Source organism: Grampus griseus (genome assembly GCF_964374135.1).
Source record: "Grampus griseus genome assembly, chromosome: 18".
Lineage (NCBI taxonomy): Eukaryota > Metazoa > Chordata > Mammalia > Artiodactyla > Delphinidae > Grampus > Grampus griseus.
The window spans coordinates 59,265,536-59,278,344 of NC_139012.1; positions in this window are offsets into that span (position 1 = coordinate 59,265,536).

Below are 12,809 nucleotides of genomic sequence, written 5' to 3' on the forward strand. Positions count from 1 at the left end.
TGTAATCTGCCTCGAGCTAAACAGGAACGCGGTCCCTCTTGTCATACTGTCACTTTCCCGTCTATGACTCCGAACAGCGGTGGGTGGGGCTTTCTTACAGCTCTATCCCCTTGAGTGTTAAAACACCTTGATGTTTTCTTGTGACGGTGACTGCAGCATCTATTCACGTGGCTGAAAGATGCTTATGTTTTGACTGTGTCTGGATTTGCAAGGGAAGAAGAGAGGAAAGGAATAGCCTTGGCCCTTTTCCTCCTCTTCTCCTCCCCTTAGCTCCTGCCTCCAGATCTTTCTACCTGCAAAGGAAGAGGATGAAGCAAGGAGAATGTGGCAGTGAGGAGGGAAAGAGAGCAGCAGGTCTGGGGAGTGTGCTAGAGATATTTTCAGCCAAGGGCTACCTGGCCACAAGGCAGCCCGCATGGGGACACTGGGAGCCTGGGACGAGTTGAGTCAGGGCGAGGTAAGCAGGGCTGGAGCCCAGCTCTGCCTGTGATGGCCTCAGAGAGAGAGATCAGAGCTGGAGATGAAGACAGAGCTACGGAGACGATCGGTGGCAGATGTTGAGCATCAAAATCATTCTCGAACTGGAGAAACTCACAGCTCTGATGCCCTGGCTCAGGGAAAGACTCTCTTTCCTGCCTGAACCTCATTTTGTGTGTTCAGAACCTGAAACAGTCTCTGGGCAGTTTTCACTTGCTCAGAAGGGAAGAGAATTTAGAGCCCTGCTCGTGCCCAGTTGAGGCTGAATAATTTTTCAAATTCCAAACCACTTTTAACACAGCAGAATGGCCTAGAGATCAAAAGTCTGAACTTGAGAGTCAGGCAAGTCAGGGGAGCCTGGATCTCCTGACTGGAGCTGCCGCTCCAGCTGCTTATTCATTACTTGTTATGTATTATTTCACTGGCGTCACATTTACAAGGATGGAAGCAGGTGGCTCAGCTGCTCCAGGCCTTAGCTTCCTCTCTGTCGGTGGGGACGCCAGGGCCAGCCTCCTAGTGTTGGGTTGTGACTAGGGCTGCACAGTGGACTGCAGTTCAAGTCCACCATGCCTAGTGTTGGCACAGCTTCTGTGACATTTCTATTATCATCTCATTCGTCTTTGAACATGTCTTTGAAAAGTGGGAAGGAATGGAGTTCACCTGTGCTTGCTTCTTGGATTTGAAAGTGACAATAAAGTAGGTAGAAAGTTAGGTCACAAGTTGGCCATAGACCTGTATTAGGGTTCTCTAGAAAAACAGAAGCAGCAGGAGATTTTATATATACATATATATATAAAATGTAATATTATATATATAATATGTTATATATTATCTCTTACATATAGCTATAATTATATATAATATATATCTATAATCTCTATGTATTAGAGAGAGAGAGAGCAGGGGCTGGGGGGTTGGAATTTATTTTAAGGAATTGGTGCACACATCATGGATGCTGGCAAGTTCAAAATCTGCAGGGCAGGCCAGCAGCCTAGAGGCCCAGGGAAGAGCCGACGCTGCAGTTCAAGTCCACAGGCAGTCTGGAGGCAGAACTTCCTCTTCTTAAGAGGAAATCAGTTTTTTCTATTAAGGCCTTCAACTAATTGGATGAAGCCTGCCCACATTATGGAGGGTAATTTGCTCTACTCAAGGTTTGCTGATTTAAATGTTAAGCTCATCAAAAAATACTTTCACAGAATTATGTAGAGTTATGTTTGACCAACTATCTGAGTACCATGACCTAGCCAAGTTGACAGATAAAATTGACCATGACAGGGCCCCTTAGAGCACCGTCCGAACATTGGTACCTCCTCACGAGTCAGTAACCATGACCCCAGAGAGTCACTCACAAAATAAATAAGTTCCATTAATGCAGCTCATTTCATGGCATCTGCAGAATAGCTGGGACCAGATTTCAGTTTTTCTTTATTTGTGCTGCACCCTTCTTTAGGAGAAAATCAAAGCACAGCAAAAGTTGATAGCAGGAATTATGGCAAAAAAGCAATTTCTACCACAGGTCCTGGGGTTAATATGTATTTATTCCAATCTCTTAAATATTAAGCGGAAGAGGGAAATATTTAAAGGGAGCTCTAGACTGGGGACCAGAGGTTCAACACTCCACCCTGACACTTAGGCAAGTGTCCTGATCCATAGTGAGGTGGATAATCACACCTGCACCAAATCAGGTAGCGGGGAGGACTTGCCACGATCATCTGTGTCAAAGTGCACAGATATCGGGCTTCCCTGGTGGCGCAGTGGTTGAGAGTCCACCTGGCGATGCAGGGGACGCGGGTTCGTGCCCTGGTCCGGGAAGATCCCACATGCCGCGGCGCGGCTGGCCCCGTGAGCCATGGCCGCTGAGCCTGCGCGTCCGGAGCCTGTGCTCCACAACGGGAGAGGCCACAACAGTGAGAGGCCCGCGTACCACAAAAAAAAAAAAAAAAAAAAGTGCACAGATATCAATTATACTTGAATCTGGAAAAGGGTTGAAAGCCGAAACCTTGCTGTGTAAACAGAAAGTATTGCTGCTTTTAACACTAAAAGAAAGGGAAGAGGGAACCAAGCCACATAACTCTGAGGCTGACACCTCACTCTTTTCTCTCTTTCTCTTGAGCAAAATTTCGCTATGTCCTGACAGCCCATCTCAGCTGTTTCTCCAGTTTATGGCTGCCTGCCCATCTTTCTTTGTCTGGTGCACACGAGTGATACAGAGCTCTTTCTGTAAGCTGCAGTCAGGAAAGGAGTGTGTCCTGGTTGGGAGTTCAAGGGCAAAGATGATACACAGGATTTTTTTTTTTTTTTTTTTTTTTTTGCGGTACACGGGCCTCTCACTGTTGTGGCCTCTCCCATTGCGGAGCACAGGCTCTGGACGCGCAGGCTCAGCGGCCACGGCTCACGGGCCCAGCCGCTCCGCGGCATGTGGGGTCTTCCCGGACCGGGGCACGAACCCGTGTCCCCTGCATCGGCAGGTGGACTCTCAACCACTGCGCCACCAGGGAAGCCCAATACACAGGATTTTAAAAGGTGCCTCTCGTGCATCTAGGGAAAAAGACTCAGACACTGTTGCTAAAAGTGTAAATCGGTACAAATCCTGGCGTACAGTTTGGAAATATTGAGCAAATGCTTAAAAAAGGGAAAGATACCTAGTAATTCCATTCTAAGGACTTTATCCTTAAGTAAGTAACAGACAAGTATGCAAATATATGTACAGGGATATTCATTAGGGTCTTCTTTTAAAAGTGAAAAACTGCAAGCAGCCTAAGTGTCCAGTGATATCCAGGATTGAATAGATGAATTACAGTCCATCTTGAGAGCAGAATATTATTTAACCATTAAAAATAATAAGCTGATGATGTGTACGCATGTGTGTGTGTGTCTAAAGGTATTCATGATACATTAAGGGGAAAAAGTAGGTCACAAAATGTTAAATTTAGATTTAATCCCATTAAAAATAACCACACACAGATATGTGAAAAAGTTTTGATGATGTCTTAGTTCGTTTGGGCTGCTATAATAGAATACCACAGACAAGGTGGCTTTAAACAACAGAATTTTTTTTCTCATAGTTCTGGAGGCTGGGAAGCCCAAGATCAAGGCATGGGCACATCTGGTGTCTGCTAAGGACCCACTTCCTGATTCGTAGATGGCGGTCTTTTACATACTGTCTCCTTACATGGCGGAAGGGAAGAGGGAGCTCTCTGAGGTTTCTTTTGTAAGGGCACTAATCTCATTCATGAGGGCTTTGCCCTCGTGACCTAATCACCTGCCAAAGGCCCTGCCTCCAAATACCATGACATTGGAGGTTAGGATTTCACCAGAGGAATTTATGTTTGAGACATAAACATTCAATCTATAGCAGTGGATATACACCAAAATATTTACAGTCATCTTCTCTGGGTAATAGAATGTTGGGTGGTTCACTCTTTTTAATATCTGTATCTTCTATTTTTCTACATTGAGTGTATGATTATTTGTATCAATATAGCTGAGAAAATCAAGGGGGAAAATGCCTTTCCTGGACATTATTTACTGCCCTACGATCTGCTCATCCTTGATTAGAAGGGTGAGTGCTGTGTATTCTTGAGGCCTATCAGGACATCTGAGGAGGACAATTGTACTCAGCATCATTTATTTTTCACCCTCCATGGCGTTTTAACATCAATGTTGACAGTAACCTCTCAGATTGATTTTCTCTGTCTTGTAAAAAAGAAAATCCTAGCAGACACCAAACCAGAGAGCTCTTTCTAACAAGTCTAGATCATGAACCATTGCAAGGGAAAGCAGCCATTTAATCCCATAAGAGGCCCTAACACCCCTATTGTCATAAAGACTGAAATCTTTGAGGTTTGTTAACAAAAATTCATCAAGAAGTTTCTGGGGTTAATGGCAAAAACCAGAGTCAGGAATATAAACAAAAGTGGCACTGAGAAACCTTGATAGGTGTGTGTGTGTGTGTGTGTGTGTGTGTGTGTGTTTCTGTAAGCAGAGTTGATAATTTTTCTTCCTCTTGGCCAACCATGAGACCTGATATTTTTAGCGTATGTAATAGCAGGGCTTGAAAGGCTGCTGTTTCTTGATAATACTGGGACATTTCACCCTGAGTGCTCAGAGTGTAGATAACCTAGAAAACAGCTAGCACTTTTCAGATTGGACACTGCAGAAATGCCAGTGTATAATCACGTTACCCTGTTCTCCTTTTGCACCGTTGACCTGTAATCAGGGGTTTAGTCTCCTGACTGCACATATGTTAGGACCGCTGGAAGTAGTTTCAGGCTTCTAGACCCTGAAACACCAAGCAGAAGGCCCAAATCACTCTATATCTTAAAGAGGCAGCAGATGATGAGTCAAGATGGAGGGAGAAAGGGATTGCAGGCGGGAAGGCCGACACACACCCCTGTATCTGCAATCTCAGATGGGCTTCAGGGGGCCAGGCAGTCAGCGTTTTGATGGGCCGCTTGCCTCTCCGCATTCTCATTAATCATTGAGATGATAGATTCTTCTCTCGCCATGTCTCTACCGCCTTAGAACTCCTACTAGCCTTTTTTGCATTTCTCTCAGGGCATTTAACTTATTCTGCCTTGCGCTGTAGTGACATATGAAGATTTCTTAGACTCTTGCTAGACTGCAAGCTCCCTGAGGGCACTGACAATTTCTGCATTGGCTTGGCATTGATGACGTACAGTACCTAGCAGATATTCAGTAAAAAAAATAAATAAAAACTCATTGAATGAATGAATGAATAATAGACAGCAGCGCTCAAAATTTCCTCACTTCCACTGACAGAGAGAACAAGAAGTTGAAGCTCTTTAGGAAAAACAAAAGCTGATTTTGCAGTCTCCTAATGGTTCAGTGGTTGTGTGTGATTCTCCCTTTTCAAGAGAGGAGATGGCTCTGCTATCCCTAACATCACCACTGTGGTGCTTCCTTACGCTTCCCCTCTGAGCAGAAAAGGTGAATTTAGCGATGCAATCCAAAGGGCTCATTATTCAAGGGCCTGTTCTGTATCTGGGACCCAGCCTGGTCCATTTCTGTTTGCACGCCACTGTTGACAAGCTGTCTGATGGTGGAACAGGTCCTTCCACTTAACAGTCTATGAAATGGATTCGTAAAATCAGTCCATAGGTATTTATTATTCAACTGTTATGTGCACAATCCTGAAAGGTACAATGCTCACATTTATAGAATTTTTGGACTGAATAGGAAAGCAAAGCGGTTTCTCGTAGATTACAAGTAGTCGTCTAGATCACTTAATCCATCCTCGTTACAGAAAAGATTGCACCAATCGATTCCAAGGCATCCTTAGCAACAGCACCTCCTCTTCCTCTCCCTCACCCCCCCCTCCTCTGTCCTCCAATCATCACACAACCTTCAACAAAGGACCTGTGCTCAGAGTACTATGCTAAATGCATACAATGAATACAGAGGACTGTTGGATCAATATATGCATGCTCATAGAACTGTTTTTCATGGTGTAGTTTTACACCGTGGGCTGAAAGAGACCATATCTTCCATTTCTAATGATATCCTAGCACTTTGTCACTTTGAAAGGACATGCTAATAACGTTAATAGAATATACAGCGACTTGCTGGCCCCATGCCCCTCCCCATCTCCCAGGGTCCAAAGGAGCATGGCCAGTGGCAACCTCCGGGTGTTTCTGTTAAAGGTGGCCATGGCTTCCCCGATGAGAGCTCCTGGGAGAGGGAGGCTGCCCCTGTAATTCGGCAGTGGCCCCAACTTGAGCTCCCCCAAGAAGCGTGAGCTACAAATTTCATTACCTGCACCAGCCCTTCCTTCCTTACTCCTCTGGTACCTGTAGGTCTTTCTTCAGTGAAGGAGCTTCACTCTTCCCTTACCTGAGATTTAAATTGCGCCTCACAAGTGCCCCCAAATCACTGGGTCAAATCCTCCAGGGATCATAGAGAAAAAAAAAAAAAACAGTGTTTCCAGGAGTGAGTTATAGATGGCAATGAATTCATGCACTTTCTGTAGCTCCTCATTTCCTTCCATTATGTTAATTCTTCCAACTCAATAACCTAATTCCCTGCCCCCCACTGCACACATTTTTTCCCCCTCAGGGAAGAAGCTGATTGATGCTGAAGTAAGAATCCGTCCAATTTTGTGACGGTCTAAGTACTCCAGGCAATCGCCCTGCAGCTGCCAGTGGCTATCTCAAGCCCACACCAGAGCAACCACGGTCTCAGCAGGCTCATTCAGAGCCGCAGGGAGGTCGGAGGCGTGTGCTAGGTGTGCATTTCGGAGGTTGTTTGCACCACGTGTCTTGGACAAACGCCAAGGTCAGGAAATCTCCAGAAGGCTGTGCTAACACTTCCTCTGTGATCTGTCTCGACCTGCCTTTGTGCCGCTTGGGGAGGTGCTCCTCCTGTCTGCTGCCATCGCCCCCTCCTACCGTCTGTCTTGACTCAGTGCTTTTTATTATTCAATTATTAGAGTTATTGGACGTGTTCATGGCTTATTACCCTCTGGGCGCATTTACAAGTAGGGTAGGAAAAACCCACCGCAGCTTCATTTCTGTTGTTACCACAAAGTGTGTACTTACTGTGAAACATAGTCTTTGTTCCACAAAGCTTTTATGGAATAGTCAGCCTCTCAAACCTTGATTTTCCTTTTAGGGGCTACCTAAAATGTATATAGGCATCTTCTATACAAAGTAGGTTAGAAGCAGGCGCTACTGATCGACAGGCTGGGCTAACAGCCACAGTTACTGGGAAGAGGACCCCATGAAATAAAACCTGCTTCCTGAAGGTGATACCTGGTCTTGATCATGTCAACATTTGCTTCATAGACTGTGTTTCCATGCCTTTCTGGTCTTTCTCAGAAGCTTGTTCTCTCTCTTCCGTGTGTTGTGTGAACAAACACATGTGTATGCAAACACACACACACACACAGAGCTGCAATATCGCAGGCTCTTATCCACAACACAAAGAAGTATTAACAGTTTTCTGGAGACAAAAGGGACACATTTCATGTCATCATAGCCAGCCTCCCTTGTGGATTCTTTGAACGGAGAGAGGTTCCTAATTTTCTCTCCTGCTGTAAACCCTGATGCAGAAGGAAGGCCGAGAATATATGGGCTGATGGTACCCGGGGCTGGTCTGCTTCTCTGTGTGTAAGATGATAATGGATTTGTAAAGCGCCAAGAATGCAGACCATTTTTTCTTCCTGCTTCAGAAGAGGAATGCTGGAATGAAAGGGACAGGGGAACCCAAGTTTTATTATGCTGGCTGTAAATATTCAGTGATTGTCAAGAACGCAGGGGAATGTGAGAGTTCTGTCATTTCTCCTTCCTCATTTTCTCTCATTCCTGCCGTTGTCTTAGTGCAACCCACCCCAGTGATTAGGTGGACACCCCTATGACTGGGTGCCGTGGCATCACTGCAGGACCATCTGGAGCCCAAATGATGTCCTTGCCTCCTGGCAGCTCATGTCACAGGTCCTGACCCTATCTACCCGCCGGGTATTCACCAGAATCCCCGCTCTGTCTTCTTGTAGTTCCCTGCAGGAACAGGGCAGCATGTAGCTCTGACCTCTCCTGGCAATAACACCTGGTTGCTTTATCCACTTATCTTTTCGAGGCTTGAAGGGAATGTGTCCCAAACGAAAGGCATTTGGCTTGTTCTGCCCAGGGTCCCACTCAACCGGTGAAAGCAATGCTGACTCTGAAGCACTGGAAAGGAACATTTGGAGTAATTTAAACACTAAAGGAGTGTTTGCTGGTTGTCCAGCAAACACTGCTCTGTTATCTGCTGCTCTGTTATCGGGCGGGCCAGCAGCGCTTTCACCCCCAAGTCACTCCCTCCACGTAATTTGCCGACCACAACAGGACAGCACCTGAACAAAACACTCTTCCGTGGGAGGCTGTGTTACAATGCCATTTTCATCTCAGCATCCTTCTTCCTTTAGAGATGCCTGCAGCAATTCTCACTCCCTGCTGCATCTGTAAATAGCTTCCACTGCCCATTTCCTGATGATACACTTTAGTTTGTCTCTCGGAAACATTGTCATTCCACTCCAGAAACACAGCCCCCAAACTGTTGCGTCCAGCCTTTTATTTTTTTCCCTCGGCTGTTTGAATCAGGGGATGAGGGTGACTGATGCTGCAGTACAATAACCCGCCATCACTTATTGTACCGGCTCCCGAGAGGAAAAGCTTTGCCATTGAATTGCAAATGGCTGAGCAAAAGCAGTAAACCTCTTCCAAGAACAAGGTCTGGCTTTGCCGCGCGTTGGGCTTTGCCAAATATTTCAAATAGCCTTTCTGATCTAAGCAAGGTGGGTCGTTGGTATTTATCATTAGTCTGAGGCAGTGTTCTTAAACTATAGGTCGTGATCCACTAGGGGTGTCTAAAATCAGTCGAGTAGTTTATAAGTAGCATTAAAAAACAGAATTCAGGGAACTCCCTGGCGGTCCAGTGGTTATGACTCCGCCCTTCCACCACAGGGGGCATGGGTTTGATCCCTGTTATGGGAACTAAGATCCCTCAAGCCGGGTAGAGCGGCCAAAAAAAAAAAAAACCAAACTGAATAAAATAAACACATGAATACACCTCATGTAATAAAGGTAGATGTCTTTGGAAATATTTTTTTTTTTTGCGGTACGCGGGCCTCTCACCGTTGCGGCCTCTCCCGTTGCGGAGCACAGGCTCCGGACGCGCAGGCTCAGCGGCCATGGCTCACGGGCCCAGCCGCTCCGCGGCACGTGGGATCTTCCCGGACCGGGGCACGAACCCGTGTCCGCTGCATCGGCAGGCGGACTCTCAACCACTGCGCCACCAGGGAAGCCCTGTTTTGTTTTTTTTTAATCTTTATTTTTCTTGTGAAATATATTAAACTCCCAGCAGCATATATACAATTTATATATTTTAGAGACTAGTAAAGCAAAACCCTGAATTCCCATCACTACGGTTAAGAACTAGGACAGAGCCGTGCCTTCTAGAAACCATCTGAGTGACCCTCCTCCCCCACAGAGGCAGCCACCATCCTATCCTGACTTTTATGGTAATCACCCCCTTGCTTTCTTCATAATTTTTCTACCCATGTAAACGTCAGGAAAGAGAGAGTTTAGTTTGGCCTGTCTCGGATTTCTTCGTAACAGTTCTTCTGGGATCTGCTTCTTCCACTCAGTACTGGCTGGACTATTCCCATGGGTGGAATTCATTCATTTTCAGCGCTGCATGCTTTTCCTCCTATGAGTGCATCGTGATCCATGTTCCGCCCCAGGGCTGGTAGACGTGGGATGGCTCCAGATTGGGTGTTTGCAAACAGGGCTGCTACGAACCTCCTCCTTCATTTCCTTGGCACGCCTGCAAAGGAGTTTCTCTGGATACACAGGAGAGGGGTGCTGGGTTTGTGATTCCCGCACGTTCTCCCGGGTGAGGTGCAGTTCAGTGCTTGTACCCATTTCCCCCCCACCAGCCCACACATTGTTTTATTCAGATGTTTTTCTGACTGGGGACTGTGATCAAAAAAGTTGGAAAACACCAGTCCGAAGGCTCCTAAGGTAAGAATGGTATTTTTATAAACTCGGGATTTTCTCATTGCCCGGTGGTGCTGGTGGTGTGTCTCTGTGTGTGTGGAGGTGGCCTCAGCGGAAATGAGCGCCACAGAAAGGATAAAAGGTTGCTCACATTGAATGAGCACTTGTTCCCTGCCAAGCATGGAGCTCAATGCTTTTCCGCTTTCCAAGTATCATCTCCTAAGTCTTCACATCAGCCTTAGGAGATGTGGTTAATCCCACTGGATAGAAGAACTGAGGTTCAGAGAAAATAAAGAACATGTCCATTTCTCCAAAGAATATATACAGATTGCCAACAAACACACGAAAGGATGCTCAACATCACTAATCATTAGAGAAATGCAAATCAAAACTACAATGAGGTATCACCTCACACGGGTCAGAATGGCCATCATCAAAAAATCTACAAACAATAAATGCTGGAGAGGGTGTGGAGAAAAGGGAACCCTCTTGCACTGTTGGTGGGAATGTAAATTGATACAGCCACTATAGAGAATAGCATGGAGGTTCCTTAAAAAACTAAAAATAGAACTACCATACGACCCAGCAATCCCACTACTGGGCATGTACCCTGAGAAAACCATAATTCAAAAGGACACATGCACCCCAATGTTCATTGCAGCACTATTTACAATAGTCAGGACATGGAAGCAACCTAAGTGTCCATCGACAGATGAATGGATAAAGAAGATGTGGCACACATATACAATGGAATATTACTCAGCCATAAAAAGAAATGAAACTGAGTTACTTGTAGTGAGGTGGATGGACCTAGAGTCTGTCATATAGAGTGAAGTAAGTCAGAAAGAGTAAAACAAATACCGTATGCTAACACATATATATGGAATCTAAAAAAAAAAAAAAAGTGGTTCTGAAGAACCTGGTGGCAGGACAGGAATAAAGACACAGATGTAGAGAATGGACTTGAGGACACGGGGAGGGGGAAGGGGAAGGTGGGACGAAGTGAGAGAGTGGCATGGACATATATACACTACCAAATGTAAATTAGATAGCTAGTGGGAAGCAGACAGATAGCACAGGGAAATCAGCTCGGTGCTCTGTGACCACCTAGAGGGCTGGGATAGGGAGGGTGGGAGGGAGACAAGAGGGGGAAGATATGGGGATATATGCATATGTATAGCTGGTTCACTTTGTTATAAAGCAGAAACTAACACACCATTGGAAAGCAATTATACTCCAATAAAGATGTTTAAAAAAAAGATTTGAATAGACGAAAGAAAAGAAAGAAAGAAGGAAAGAAAGGAAAGAAAGAAAAAGAAGAAAAGAAAAATGAAATATATGAATGGCTAGTAACTACATAAGAAGATGGAAGATATTCAGTCTCATTAGGAAAATAGAAAATAAAGTCACAATGAAATATACAAAAATCACTAATAAATTCTCATCTATTAGCATGGCTATAATTAAAAAGACTAACGTGTTGGCAAAGATGTGGAGAGCTGGAACCCTCTTGCGTTACTGAGAGGAATTGAAATGGCATAGCCACTTTGTGAAGCATTTTAGCAGTTTCTTATAAAGTTCACATAAATTACCCTCTGACCCAGCAATTCCAATCCTAAGACTCTCTCCAAGAGAAATGAAAACATACATTCACAAAAAGACCTGTGCACTAATGTTCATAGAAACATTATTCATAACATCCCCAAAGTGGAAATTATCCAAATGTCCATCAGCTGGTGCATGGATAAACAAAATATATCATCCATGAAATGAAGCAATGCAGCAACAAAAAGAAGAGAGGCACCAATATATGGCACAGTATGGATGAAGCTCCCGAACTGTATGCTAAGTGGAAGAAGCCAGAGGCGACAGCTCATATACTCTATATTTATAGGAAATGTCTAGAAAAGGCAAATTTATAGAGACAAGATAAATTGGTGGTTGCCAAGGGCTGGTGGTAGGAACTGGGGTTAACTGCAAAAGGGTACAAGTGGACTTTTGGGGGGTGGTGCAAATGTTTTAAAACTAGATTGTGGCGATGATCATACAACTATAAATGTCCTGCAATCATTAATCTATACAGTACAGTTACCTTAGGTGACTTTTAAGGCATGTAAATTATACCTCAATAAATCTGTTTTTTAAAACATTAAAAAAAAAAAAAAAGAACATGTCCAAGGTCGCACGCAAGGGACGTGCTGGAGCTGGAACTTGAACCCAAGCCTGTCTGTCCCCAAAGGTGCTCTTTTCTGGTGCCTTAGCACCTCCAGGCTGCACTCCTCTGCCTCATTGGCACGTGACTTTGACCCACAGCTGCCCTGATGTCACTGTGAAGGAGGACTAGTTCATTCCGGCGAACTCCTCCCAATGGTAGGATGACCCAGAACAGAGCCCCTAGGGATAAGTAGCATGAACAAGAGAGAAACTTGTTTTTTAAGCTGCTGAGCTTGGGGAGCTGTTTTACTGCAGTATAACCTGGCCGGTCCTCACAGGTACAAATATGCAAACACATTCACACGGTCTCTGTTTCTGAGTGCTTGTTTTAAGTGCGTATGGGAGCGCCTTACACAGATGGAGGCTTTCTTTGGGTGTGACATATTCTCCCGACCACGAAGAGGTGAATCACGGCGGGGGCGGCAGGGAGATGTTTTATTATCAAGGTATTCTTAGAGTGTTCTTAGGATGTTCTCAAAGCTCTAACAGGTCGTGCAGTAATTAATATATTCAGACAGATTAGTCACTTACCAGCAAAACCCTCGATTTCTATAGCATCGCCGGAGGCAGAAAACTCAGTGTTTAACTGACTCGATTAGTAGCTCAGGGTCACGAGTGAGATCA